The sequence below is a fragment of the Saimiri boliviensis genome, chromosome 9 (genome assembly GCF_048565385.1).
Source record: "Saimiri boliviensis isolate mSaiBol1 chromosome 9, mSaiBol1.pri, whole genome shotgun sequence".
Lineage (NCBI taxonomy): Eukaryota > Metazoa > Chordata > Mammalia > Primates > Cebidae > Saimiri > Saimiri boliviensis.
The window spans coordinates 32164572-32177494 of record NC_133457.1 but is presented as its reverse complement, the minus strand read 5'-3'; the positions used below and the strand labels follow the sequence as shown (position 1 = coordinate 32177494).

Below are 12923 nucleotides of genomic sequence, written 5' to 3'. Positions count from 1 at the left end.
TATTCAAAGTACTGTTCAAAGTAGCAAATAAAGTGCATTCAAGGACTCTCGGTATTGTGCTCCTTCTGCTCTATGTATTATTCCTCTGTCTATTCATGTTCTGCCTTTCTATTTCTATAACTCATAGCACTGATCTGTGGCTAATCAGCTGTAGAGAAATGGGTCCCTTCCTGGACACCATCATCTTAAATTATTAGTGCATAGGCACTACTGTAAAATCTGAAAGTTGGCTCATCAGTGTAGGTTCATTTTTTTCCCTCTAGTTTCTTCTACAGCAAATGTCATGATTTTAAAGAATATTCCCCAGCCTAAGATCCTATGATTTTATAAAGCATTGATTTTAAGCAGCACTGTCCATTTGTTTGAAAGGAGGAGGAAAATCACTTTTTCAGAGTATCCACTTACCTACACAGGTGCTCAGTCTCATTTAATTTTCCCATAGCCATTTGAGTTGATGGCCATTTTAGAGATAGAGACACAGAAGTCCAGAGAGTTTAGGTAACCAAGCAGGATTTGAACTCTGAGCATCCTTGTTCTTCCCAGGACACTGCAGGATTTCCTGCTGGGGGCACAAAGAGAAAATAATGTTGGGGAATGCTTCCTCCCATGGTCTGTTCCTCTGCTTCCAAACACCACTGACACTTGGGTGTTTGCACGCAAGAGGGAAGCTTTGGCAGTAGACCCCCTTGTTTATAGATCTGGAATCCCACATACACAAAAAGTGAATGCAGAACCAAGAGGGAGGGCTGAGGGCTAGGTCAAGCCTGGATGGCACAACTGTCAACACAGCAAAAATACAGGGAAAGGCAAAAACATTTAAAAAAATACAATCAGCCATTTTCTTCTTGCTAGAACCAGCAGCTTTTGACACTCTGTTTGAATAGGCTTTTATTTTCCTTAAAAAAAAAAAAAATTCTTCTATTTATAGCTCTCCTAACAACAAGGTCAGAATGTTCAATGGGATGATAGAAGGAAATCTCTCCATGACACACACAGGTCTTACCAGTCTTAGAATCCAGTAATTCAAAATCACAGGCTCGAGTGACACTTAAGTAGGAAAAAAGATCTCTTACCGAAATCTGACCATTAGTGAGAAGAAAATTATAACTATCAGCTACCACTTATTGAGGGTTCCTTAGGGACCATCATAATCTGTGTTTAAATTATTTGCAGAGTTAGAAAGCCCAGCCCAGTAGGCCTCACAGACTGCTGGAAGCTAAACCAGGTTACTTCTTGGAGAACCAACGTGAAACTTAGGAGCAGAGGTTACTAAAGAGGTATGTAAGTGACTGCCTACACTGGGAAGGAACCTGCATAATAGCCAATGTGTGCACTACAAAGTTTTGAGGGGAAGGAAACGGCACCAATCTGGACTTTCATGTGCTTGTGAATCGCCCCGGAATTTTGCAGATTCAGCTTCAGGAGGCCTGGAGGGTTGAGATTCTGCATTTCTAAGAGCTCCCAGGTGTGCCAATGTTGCTAGCCCACATACCACACTAAAAGTAGCAACAAGCTGGAAAACTTTACATGTAGAATCTTGAGTACTTTTAAGGAAATCAATTTCCAGATCCTCAAAGCCTATTTGTACTCTTTCCTAAAATCTAAGAAACAGTGAGGTCAAGCTGTAGATTCTTTTGCAAGGGATTTCTTCCCACTTTACAGAAGAAAGGCCCTTCTCTCTTCCACCCTAAATCTTACAGTGGCATGTTGTTGCCTCAGGGTGAAAACACCCCTAGGTTTCTAAGCAAAGGAACAATTTGAAATATTGGTATGAGAAAAAAAAAACAACTTTTTATCTGAGGGATGTGAACCCCTTTAAATTATCAGGCCCAGAGAAGCACTGAAGATATAACAGTAGTCATGCCTCACTCCTCCTTGAGCTAGATAATGACCTCTTGAAACCATTTGCTATTCGGGCTCCAGACTAACTAATGCCAAGTAGCCATAAAGAGCCATACATTCAACAGTTCAACAATGCATAGCCAATCACTAACAAATGTTATTTCTGTAAACCAATTAGGATTCCTGAAGAATTCAGGAACAAATCACTCTCTTGATTTATTCCTTTTTTTCTTTAAAAACTTGAGCCTCTCCTATGTTCCCCCAGGGCACTCTCCAAGGCAATCTGGAAGTGTGTCCTGGGTTGCAGTCTTCAACCCTGGCCCAAATAAACTATAGTAATTTTGTTTAGCTTCTTCCTTTTAGGTCTACTGCTATTATTGTTGAGAAAGTGACTAACTCTAAATAACTGGTTGCAAATATTTTCGCAAGTCAACTGATATTGAGTCATTGCTGTCAACAAAGTTGCAAGAAATATGAATTATATAATAACAGCTGTGTAAAAATAATTTTAAGAGAATAAGCACTAAATAATTTCTGCCTTTTAACTCAAAAAGAATTCAATCATTAAATGACATTTATTTTTAATTTTTGGAGACAGAGTCTTGCTCTTTCACCCAGGCTGTAGTGCAATGGCACCAACTCAGCTCACTGCAACCTCCAACCCCTGGGTTCAAGCCATTCTTCCTGCCTCAGCCTCCCAAGTAGCTGGGATTACAGGCGCCTGCCACCACAGCCAGCTAATTTTTGTATTTTTAATAGAGACAGGGTTTCACCATGCTAGCAAGCTGGTCTTGAACTCCCGACCTTAGGTGATCCACCTACTTTGGACTTCCAGAGTGCTGGGATTACAGGCGTGAGCCACCACATGGGGCCTTAATGATATTTCTACAACAAAACTTCCAATTCCACTGCTTAAATATGAACAAAATGTCTCAGCATTTATATCTAATGAAAAAAAGAAAAAATAGGGTGAATATTGATGTTGAATCCTATTTCATTCTAGCATTAATAATCAATAATGAATATAATTGTCAAAAAAGAGAGAGAGCAAAGAAAAAACTCTAAGAGATCAACTTCCAATAAAAATTTTATCATAATCATCAAAACATGTATTTATGTTGTTTTGACCAATCATTTACCAATAATCATCACAATGACTCAATGCAGAAGAGTTGTTTTAACACTTAGAGCTTTATAGACTGTATACACTTGCTCGTTGTTACAGAGAAATATGACACAACGTATGTTTCATAGGATAAAATTCTGTAAGGCAAAGGAATGGAAATACAAATCCAAGGAGAAGAAAAAATGATGTAAGATTTAAGAAGAGCTTATTCTGCTATTTCTAAAAAGATGATAATCACTTGGTATATAGATTCCATTGGAAACATTTCTTAAATGATATACAAAATGTCAATACATTAAGAAGAGCTTGTTCTTGTATATTTTTTAAAGGATGAATATATATCAAACACTATAGTACATAGATTCCATTGGAAACATTTTTAAAATATCAGGGGCTTGTTTTGAAATGTCAATACTTGTTAGAACAGAGAATTTCTTTACAATTACTTAAACTTGTGATAAAAAAAATTTTAGATGTCAGCATAAAAAACTGTGAGCAATGCATAGCTTTTCAGATTTCCTTTAGAGGTCCACAAGCAAAACATAAACATTTGAAGACCTCAGGTCTGAAAGCTTTTCCTCTGTCTTCCAAGACACATCAGGGCACAGAGTCATCTGGCCAGTGATGAAGCTATCTGTTGCCTCTCAGCAGGCAGAGCTAACCACCTGTGACCTCGTGCCCCAAACACTGCTAGAGACCTGACTCCAATCTCACACCATCATCCTGCAATGTGATTAGCTCCGCCTTTTCATCATCTCTAGCCCCTACTTATCCCTGGCATAAAGGGAATGCTGGAGGAAAGATAAAGGATGGATAGATGGATGAATGTATAGGTATCTGCATGCATGCACAAAGAGACTCCAGACTTTGTAGCCAGCTATTCTGAGTTATTCTGAGCAAAAGCACTTACTCTGAGGGTTAAACAACAAGCTCTTCAAGACCCTGACTCCAAGGTTTCTCTATATATAACTACATTTCACCAGATTATCACCACCTGATGTTCACACCATACAGTTCAGGATATACCTGTGGTATAGTTTGGGTATTTGTTCCCACCCAAATCTCATGTTGGATTGTAATCCCCAGTGCTGAAGGTGGGACCTGGTGGGAGGTGTCTGGATCATGGGGACAGATCCCTCATGGCTTGGTGCTGTCCTGGGATCATGAGTGAGTTTTCATGAGACCTGGTTGTTGTAAAGTGTGGCATCTCCCCTCCCTGCCACTCTCTCTTGTTACTGTCATTGTCATGTGAAGTGCCTGCTCCCACTTCACCTTCTGCCATGAGTAAAACTCCCTGAGGCCTTCCCAGAAGCCGAGGAGACGCCAGTACCAAGCTTCTTATACAACTTGTGAACCATGAGCCAATTAAACTTTGTTTCTTTTCTTTTCTTTTCTTTTTTTTTTTTTGTCGGGGTATGGGGAAAACAGAGTCTCACTCTGTCAACCAGGCTGGAGTGCAGTGATGTGATCTCAGCTTACTGCAACCTCCACCTACCAGGCTCAAGTGATTTTCCTGCCTCAGCCTCCCAAGTAGCTGGGCTTACAGGTACGTGACACCATGCCCAGCTAATTTTTGTATTTTTAGTAGAGACAGGGTTTCACTAGGTTGGTCAGGCAGGTCTCGAACTCTTGGCCTCAAGTGACCTGCCTGCCTCAGACTCCCAAAGTGCTGGGATTACAGGCATCAGTCACCGCCCCCAGGCATATATCTTGTTTCTTTATAAATTACATAGCACCAAGTATTTATTTATAGCAACACAAGAATGGCCTAATACAACCTAGCTTGGAAGAGTCGATGTCACGGCAGAACATTTCCCTCAGCTTTCAGAAGGGTATCTTCTATTTGGTTACCTTGATTTTACAGATCAGTATTTTATTTATTTGCTTCTTAAGTGATTGATTCTACCCTTATCATAGGTTTTTTTTAATTTCCTTTTTTTTTGTTTTGTTTTTGGTAGAGGAAAGAAGAAGGAATGAGAAAGGGTTATAGAGAAGATAAAAGTGAATATTGGGCTGGTATCTCCAAAAGATACTGCTTCTTTGGGTTATTACATATATAGCCATTCATTCTGGTCATCTTCTCATCTCTTATTTCCATTTTTCTTCCTCATTTCATACTTAGAAAAATGTATAAAATGTATAAGGTATTAACAATAACAATATGAACCCCCCTAGATATATACAAGAAAGATAATGTTATCAGCTCTTTTGAAATTCCCTCTATGCCCCTCCTCTATGTCATTATCCTGCCTTTCCTTCTCCCGAAAGTAATTTTATTTTATCATCCCATTACTTTTACCACACACCTTAAACAATAAATGGTTCCATTTTACCTGTCTTTATACTTTATATAAATGTTACATTGTATATATTTTCTGTAAGGATTTTTTTCACCTGGCATTTTGTTTGAAAGATGCATTCATATTGATACACATAGCTGAAGTTCATTCACTTTCAGTGCAGCAAAGTATTCATTGAACAAATATAGCAAAAATTATCCATTATCCTATCAATAGTCATTTAAATTGTTTCTTATTGGTTTGTTACTGCAAAAAAGTTATTATGAACATTTTTGTACATAGCTCATGTTGCACATGTGCAAGAGTTGGTCTAAGGGGTGTGTGTGCATGCATGCATTTGTGCATATACACACATCCCTAGGAATTGCTGGCTCATGGAACATTTTATGTCTATACTCAACTTGACTACACAATGGCAAATTATTTTCAAAAGTGGCTGAAATAATTTGTACTCCCACCAACAGTGTATAAAAGTTTCTGTTATTCCACAGCTTCACCAACAGTTTTTTAAAAATACCGTATCAATTTGGCACAAGTGGCTCAAGCTTGTAATCCCAGCACTTTGGGAGATTGAGGCCAACGGATCACCAGAGGTCAGGGGTTCAAGACCAGCCTGGCCAACATGGTGAAACCCTGTCTCTACTGAAAATACAAAAATTAGCTTAGCATGGCGTTACATGCTGTAATTCCACCTACTGGGGAGGCTGAAACAGGAGAATCACCTGAACCCGGGAGACAGAGGTTGCAGTGAGCTGAGATCACACCACTGCACTCCAGCCTGGGTGACAGAGGGAGATTCCATGTCAAGAAAGGAAAAAAAAATTACCAATTTTGGGGCTATAAAGTGGTCTCTCATTCTAGTTTAATGTGCATTTTTCTTATTATAAATGAACTTCAGCCTGTTTGCCTATTGTTCATTGGACATCCTTGGTTCTCTTCTGTGCAATGCCCTTTGTATATTTTTCCTACTGATTTTTTTCTTATTGATTTTTAATATATTTGTTGTGTGTGATGCATGCATGTGTTATAAAATGCATCTATGTGTCATGTATAAAAATATATATTATAAGCTGAGTACGGTGACTCATGCCTATAATCCCAGAACTTTGGGAGGCCAAGGCAGGTGGATCATCTGAGATCAGAAGTTTGAGATCAGTCTGGTCAACATAGTGAAACCCTGTCTCTACTAAAATTACAAAAAAGATTTAGCCAAGTGCGGTGGCAGGCGCCTGTAATTCCAGCTACTTGGGAGGCTGAGGCAGGAGAATCGCTTGAACCCAGGAGGTGGAGGTTGCAGTGAGCTGAGATCACGCCACTGCACTCCAGCCTGGGTGTATAAATATACAAATAAATATATATATTTATATAATAAAATATATTTTTTTCTGGATAAAATTCCTTTGTTACATGTTTTGCAAATTTCTTCTCCCAGATCATAGCCCATCTTTCACATTCTTTCTGCCAGCTTTCAATAAACACAGTTCTTGATTTCAGTAGAGTTAAGTTTGACAATACTTTCCTTCATGTTTTGCAATTTTTGTTCTTTGTTTAGGAAATTATTTTCTACACTGAGGTCTGACATATATTCTTCTGTATTTTCTTCTAAAAGTTTTGAAGTTTTGCTTTTCACACTCAAATTATTTTATTTACCTAGAATTAAATATTGGTAAAGTGTGAAGTAGGACCAACTTTTTTTCATATGGACATCTGATTTTCTTTCCATCAGTGACTGAATGTGCCATCTTTTCCCACCAATCTGCAATGCCAGATCTATTGTGTATAAAGTTCCCATCCATGGATGGGGCTGCTTCTGGGAATCTATTCTGCTCCACTGGTTTAACTTTTTTTCAGCCCTCTTTCCTACAGTTTCTTTCCAATTATGCTTCAATCAATGTATGGAAGTCATACCTTTATTCTTATGTTGGCTTATAGTTTTTAAGGATATCTGGTAACTCTATATCTACCTCATATTATTGAAGTAAAGTAATCAAACAGGATATATAAAATGTTTAGTAAAGTGCATAGCACAGACTAGCCTCAATAAACTGTAATTATCATTATCGTAACAGTGTTCATAATTTACTAGCTTTAACATTACAGAAGCTAGATCCCTCAAAATAAATTTTTTTAGTATCTTCAGGAAGGAGCCAGCCATGTAGCATAAATTGCCTGCTTTATTCAGCAAAACTAATTAAAAGAAAAGAGGAGTTAAGTAATAAAAAATGTGTGTATATCATAAGGAAAAATATGAAATGGCCAGGAAGAGTAGAGGTTTCTATGTTCAAATGATATTTGCTAGAAAGGAGAAGTACTCTCTCACTTGTTTATCTTGCTTATTTTTATGAGGGAGGAAGAGCAATGACTTAGAATTGACAGGAGACTGATTTTTATAAAATGCTCCTAGACTCTATGGCAAATAGGAAAAGGGAAAATGAGCAACTTGTATTCCCAAGTGCTACAAGTTAATGTGTACTGAAAGGGAGACCTGCCTGAATTTCAATATAAGGTGAAGAACATTTTACTGTGTACCAGGAACATTTTAAAGCATTTTAGGTGCATCATGTCATTTCATCTTTGTCAACAAATATCTTTACTTTATACACGAAGAAACTAAAACAGAGTTACACAACCAGTAAGTGGGAGTCTGCCAAGCTCCAAGCCCACACTGTTAAGTTTATGTTATACTGGAAGCTTATATGATAAGCACAGATAATTAGTCTTATCATAGCATATCTAATTTCTACTATCTAATTTCAAGAACACTTATGGAATGGCCACAATGTAAGTACCTCACTACTCATTGTGACCCCAAATTAAACCTGAGTCAGTTCCTGCCCTTGAGTTGTGCACAATCTTAAAACATACTCAAGAGTTATCTACTTCTCCACTTCTGCTGGTATATTCTTGACCAAGGCATCATCATTCTTCATGCACAACTCTACAAACAGCCACTCCTGACAGGTTTCCTTGCTGTATTCCTGCCCTGATCCCATTCATTTTCCATACAACAAACAACATGATCTTGTTAAAATACCATTTTGATCATACCACACACCTGTTAAAATTCACCAATGAATTTTCATGGCAATCAGAGTAAAAGCCTATTCTCTCACCATGACTTGGAAAGCCCCACAAGATCTAGTCCCTGTCTGTCTCCAACTTTCCTTTCTGCTCCATTACCCTCATCCTCCAGCCACACAGGCCACTTCTCCAGTCCTCAGGCCTCCAGGCTCCCTTCTTCCTGGGAAGCTGATCCCACTCTTCCCATTCTTTGGATATTAGCTTAAATGTCACCTTCTCAGGGGAGGCTTTTCCAACCACCTGTTTCAATTGGGTCCACTTACCCAACCCACTTTTTCATGTCAGCACATTCTGGGTTCCCTTACAGCACTGTCAACATTTTATATATTAATACATTTGTTTGTTTATTTTCTGTCTTCCTCACTGGAATGTAAACTCCTTGAAGCTGGCTCACACTCAGTTTCCTACTGGAGCAATGCAAATCTTGAAAACTGGCTCACACATCCAGAAAGTTGACATGCAAGCAAACCAGGACCCTCCTGTTGACCAGTCTTCCATTTTCCTTATAGCAAGGATGTCTCATTAGAAAAAGAACTTTAGGTCAGAAAACCCAGAGCCAAGGGAATGAATGATGCAAGTTACATTGGATCAGGAATTACGGCCCAGCACAGGGAATTACAGTGGGCTGGAGAGAAGGGTCTGCCCGGTACTGCTGGAATGGAAGGAAAGAACCAACAAGATCCTGTGCTGGTTACTCTCTGCTTGCCCCCTGCCCTCTTCCATGCATGCTCTACATGCCTCTACCCTTTTCTGTGTTCAGGGGGCTGACCTCAATAGACTGCATCAGCCAGGCTTGCTTATCAGTTTGGCTTCTGATTGAACTCAGCAATGAGAGGTCCTGGCAGGCAAGAGTAAGGTAGGAGGAGAGAAAATTCAGGGTATTTCTTTCCCTGTCTCTCCCTCTTTGCACCATATCTCTGGCCTTGGCCACATCCTTCCTGGGGTTACCTGAGCCCAGGAAGTCAAGCTATAGCTCCTCCATGGCTCTAGCTCATAAAAGCTCTAGCGACACTCTCCTTTGCCCTTGCACTTTCCAAGCTGCTAGTCTCTGGATGCCTCAACATCCCATTTGTCCCTTTACCCTGAATTATATCTCTGTATAAGCAGTTCCTTCATTAAGGACTTTCCATTTGTACCATCTGGGGTGAACTTGGTTTCATGCTGTAATTGTAATTTAGGCACCCAAACGATGCACATGTACTGTACTTAGAGAGGCTGGGCAAGGGTGTGTCAGAAGACCTAGTCCAAGGCAGACTGGGGTGGTAATATTTGGGAGCTACCCCTGCACCAAAATGTAAGTGTCAGATATTTTCCAATTGTGGAGGTCTTGCATATCATCTACCTATCTTAGTAACCTCTTCCTCCCATATAAGAATAACAAAACCCTCCTTTTATATGAGAATGAAAAGTCCAAGCCTCTTACTGTGGCTGGTGAGGGACCATTATTCTAGAATCAGTCCTGTTCTAGAAAAGGACATAAATTAGAGGAGAAAATTTAATTAAAAGGTCATGAGAAGGTCTTAAAGAATAGACTATTAAAAAAAGAAAAGATCAAGAGAAATACTGAGAAATGGCTTTGGTTTCATTCTGAGGCTAAGTAGCTGCTGGAATCAGTCCTGTTCTAGAATAATGGTTCCTCACCAGCCACAGTAAGAGGCTTGGACTTTTCATTCTCATATAAAAGGAGGGTTTTGCTATTCTGGGCTGGGCACTGTGTGAGGCTGTGAAGGCAAATTCCAAGGAGCAATTCCAAGGCCATTTTGAGCAATGGCAACATGACTGAAATAAGTGCTGCTGTGGGGTCTTAGGTATCCACAAGAAGGGACAGGCCAAGAAAGGTGGGGCTTGGCCTCACAAATGTTTTTGCTTTTACTATGACCCCAAGCACGGCAGAATGCCCTTTCTAGTGTAGCAGTTAGAAACACCAGTGCTAGAACTAGAGTACCTTGGTTCAGATGCTGGCTCCATGCCTGGCTAGCCCCGTGACTTTGAATAAGTAGTTAATTCCTCTAGGCCTCAGTGTTCTCATCTATAAAATGGGGATAATAATGGAATTGGGGCAAGAACTAAATGTCCAGTTACATATAAAGCTCTTAGCACAGTGTATGACACCACCAAATATTTTTAAGATGTTTTCTCCACTACTTACTTAGCCACATGACCCTGGGCAACTTACTCAACTTTCTATGCCTCCATTTCCTTCTCTATGAACTGGAACAATAACACTGACCTCCTGGGTTGTATGCAAATCAAAAGGAAGAAAATGTCCGTGGAAATATTCTAGAAACAATAAAGTATTCTATGAATCCAAGGTCTTTTTTAAAAAGATACAATCATAATTACGTTAATTTAAAAACTAGCCAGGGCCGGCCGCGGTGGCTCAAGCCTGTAATCCCAGCACTTTGGGAGGCCAAGGCGGGTGGATCACAAGGTCAAGAGATCGAGACCATCCAGGGCAACATGGTGAAACCCTGTCTCTACTAAAAATACAAAACATTAGCTGGGCATGGTGGTGCGTGCCTGTAATCCCAGCTACTCAGGAGGTTGAGGCAGGAGAATTGCCTGAACCCAGGAGGCGGAGGTTGCAGTGAGCCGAGATTGCACCATTGCACTCCAGCCTGGGTAACAAGAGTGAAACTCCGTCTCAAAAAAAAAAAAAGCTAGCCAGGGCCCTAAAGCAATGTCTCAGTAAGCCTTAGCACCAATATCCATAATTAGAAGAGAAAATTTAATTAAAAGGTCATGAGAAGATCTTAAAGAATAGACTATTAAAAAAAGAAAAGATCAAGAGAAATACTGAGAAATGGCTTTGGTTTCATTCTGAGGCTCAGTAGCTGCGGGAATGTTATTTCCACCACAATATATCGGATCATTAAGCCAAGTACGAACAATGACTATAAAATACACTGGATCAAATGCACTGAAATAAGTATAGTCACCCCAGACGAACTCTTTCCAGGGGTTTCGTTCCAACTTTCCAAGCATCCAGAGTGGGTCACTCCACCCTTCAGAGCAGCACACCTCCCTGCCCACAACCGTCCACGCCTGCCTTCATTCATGAGTGCAGACACAGTCCAGGGCCTAGGGCCATGACTTTGTTTGGAAGACTAGTCTCTCAAACTAGACTACTTTTGTCTTCTTGCCCTTCATTCTCTCCCTTTTCCTTCCTAATAAAAGCATTGACGTCATGGTCAGGGTTTTAACCTCTTACTACTCCAAGTACGATCTGTGGACCAGCAGTATCAGTATCACCTGGGAGCTTGTCAGAAATGTACAATCTTGGGCCTCACCCTAGACCTACTGCATCAGAATCTTCATTTTAACATGATCTACTGCTGATTCATATGCTCATTAAAGTTAGAAAAGCACTGTTTTAGTCTTTCTGAAACTTATACTTATCTTGCAAGGTTATTGTGAGGATTAAATGTATTAAAAGTGTCTGGCAAACAGTAAGTGCCAAATATGTTATCATCTTCCTTTAGCCAGCACCTGGCACTGCCCATGCCCCTGCCTGAGCCCTACTCTCTGGCCTAGGCTCTGACTGCTGACCTTAACTTGCTTTCTCAGATTTGGCCAGTGCCCCAGATTCTGACCTCAGCTTTTCCCTTAGAGTCCCTGGCAGGCTGGCTGTGGCCTATTGCTATACTTTCCAGTACTCTCAACTGACCTACAGCTTCCCCAAGCCCCACCTTTCTTGGCCTCTCCCTTCTTGTGGATACCTAAGACCCCACAGCAGCACTTATTTTAGTCATGTTGCCATTGCTCAAAATGGCCTTGGAACTGCTCCTTGGAATTTGCCTTCACAGCCTCACACAGTGCCCAGCCCAGCACAGGCACTCAACTAAAGATTCCTTAGTGGAAAGAATCAAGAACAAGGATTTGCTTCATAGTGAGCCATGCTGTTAGGGTTTAGTATCTCCCTTTGTGGATTCTCTTTGCTTTTCCTTATTTCCACTTTTCTTTGGCATTCAAAAAGTGTGATACAGAAGGCTGAGATTTAACGTCTACCTAGAAAAAAAAGGGCCAAGGAGAAGGCCTGACCTGTTTAGATTCTAGGCCTGAAGCCTTTACACCAGGGAGCCTTGTGGCCCCACTTTCCAGCCCTGCTCACTATGATTCCACACTGAGGCTTAAGAACATATTGCAAGGAAGTAATAAAATGTTCTGGTCCTGGCCTGTTCCTCTATGCATAGGTCACTATAGGCTGTTGATGTCCTGCCAAAATCTCCTCACTAGCCAATACACACAGTGCTATGACTAAAAGCTTCTTCTACCTGTGACCTTCTTTGGACAAGTGCTCTTGGATGAGCTGTATTACCCAGAAAAGCTTGGTATGCAGCCAACGACTGATGGATATAGGGGCACAAAAGCCTGGTCCTCTTGCCTCAAGGTGGGACAACTCTGTAGTACAATTTGCATTTGTACTCCTGAGTCCCCATGGATCAGGCCAAGGCTAGAATTTACCCGAGAGCACATCCCAGCAAGGTTCCTTCCCCTGCCTAGCCTGCTTCTCTCACTCCCATAGAGCTGCTTTCCAGAGCATCCCTCAATAAATTCTGTCTGCCTAAAACTTT

At 40.5% G+C, this 12923-nt stretch overlaps 1 long non-coding RNA gene across 3 annotated transcripts in view; it reads right to left on the bottom strand.

The window, feature by feature from the left end:
• The window catches only part of LOC141585616 (uncharacterized), a 238187-nt gene that overhangs the window by 183317 nt on the left and 41947 nt on the right, over positions 1-12923 (bottom strand). For 2 of the 3 annotated variants that reach the window (XR_012519187.1, XR_012519188.1), the window contains exon 2: positions 406-562. This is a non-coding gene — a long non-coding RNA (uncharacterized LOC141585616). The remainder of the gene's footprint in view (positions 1-405; positions 563-12923) is intronic. The other variant, XR_012519189.1, reaches the window with a different exon arrangement.